Below are 1,212 nucleotides of genomic sequence, written 5' to 3'. Positions count from 1 at the left end.
GTGTTAATTATTGAAACTGTCCTACCAATTTGGTTTGAAACTGTCTCATTGCTATTTGTTTCTCAATAAATTTTTGGAAAAAAAAAGAAACTGTCCTACCAATTTGATTTGAGAAAAAATGATATATAAATGGTTTTGTTTCTGTATATCCATTGTTGAGGTAAGGAGTAGAATTACTGATTTAAAATGTTTAGAGATGAGGTGTGGTAACTGATTTGTGAATGAAAGATAGTGTTTCTTCATCAAAATAGCCTACATCTTAAGTTTTATCATGCTTGCATCATCCATGTCTTCAGCAACTATGCAATTTCACTGTGACTCTGTTAAGTCAGTGCTGTGACGCTGAAAGCTGTACTAATCACATAATAAACTGCTGTTGACTGAGTAAACCAGGCTATTAAAATTAAATGAATTACAAATAGATTTCTGACAAATCACATTGTATTACACAATAAATTATTCCATGCAAGTGCAATGAATCACTAGGTTCTATCTGTTGGTCAATGCCAGCAGGATAAGATAGCTTAGAGCAATAATTACAAATATGAGTTCTTGAGTTTATCTACTTGAATTCAGATGGAGGCTTTACAGTTTGCTCCCTGTGTGATCTGAGCAACTCTTGGCACATCTGTTTCCTTATATGAAAAAGCAGACAGAGTAATAAGTAGTGCTTCCACAAAGCCACTGACATGTCATAATGAGAAAAGCAGTGACATAAATGTACCCCCAAACATAGCTGCAACTGTTATTACTATTAATGACTGTTAATTAATTTTCATTATTACTATGATATCTATTATACATCATTTTGCATTTCAGTTTATATATTTATAAAATTAGATGAAAATAGTCATCACATTTCATAGTTATTTTTTATGTATTTGGTACAGGGTCTCACTAGGCAGCTCAGACTTGTAGTGTTCCTCCTGTTTTCAGCCTCCCCAGTGCTGGGATTACGGGTGTGTACCACCATGCCCAGACTCGGCCACCGGCTCAGCATGCCCCTGAGATGAGGCCAGCACATTTCATAGTTTTTAACGAAAGGAAGTTTTTATAGCGTATATAAAACATTGTAGAGGGGTTGGGGAGATGGCTCAGTGGAATAAGTGCTTCCCCCGCAAGCACAAGGGCCTGAGTTCAATCCCTGGTTCTGCCAAAAAAAACCCAAACAAACAAAAATAAAGCACTGTAGGTTGCAAAGTACTATAAGAT

General features: G+C 35.9%; 1 protein-coding gene across 3 annotated transcripts in view; it reads right to left on the bottom strand.

The window, feature by feature from the left end:
- The window catches only part of Musk (muscle associated receptor tyrosine kinase), a 144,425-nt gene that overhangs the window by 38,812 nt on the left and 104,401 nt on the right, over positions 1 to 1,212 (bottom strand). The window lies entirely within an intron of this gene.

The sequence above is a fragment of the Octodon degus genome, unplaced genomic scaffold (assembly GCF_000260255.1).
Source record: "Octodon degus isolate 3935 unplaced genomic scaffold, OctDeg1.0 scaffold00094, whole genome shotgun sequence".
Classification (NCBI taxonomy): Eukaryota; Metazoa; Chordata; class Mammalia; order Rodentia; family Octodontidae; genus Octodon; species Octodon degus.
This window is presented reverse-complemented; position numbering and strand designations above follow the sequence as displayed.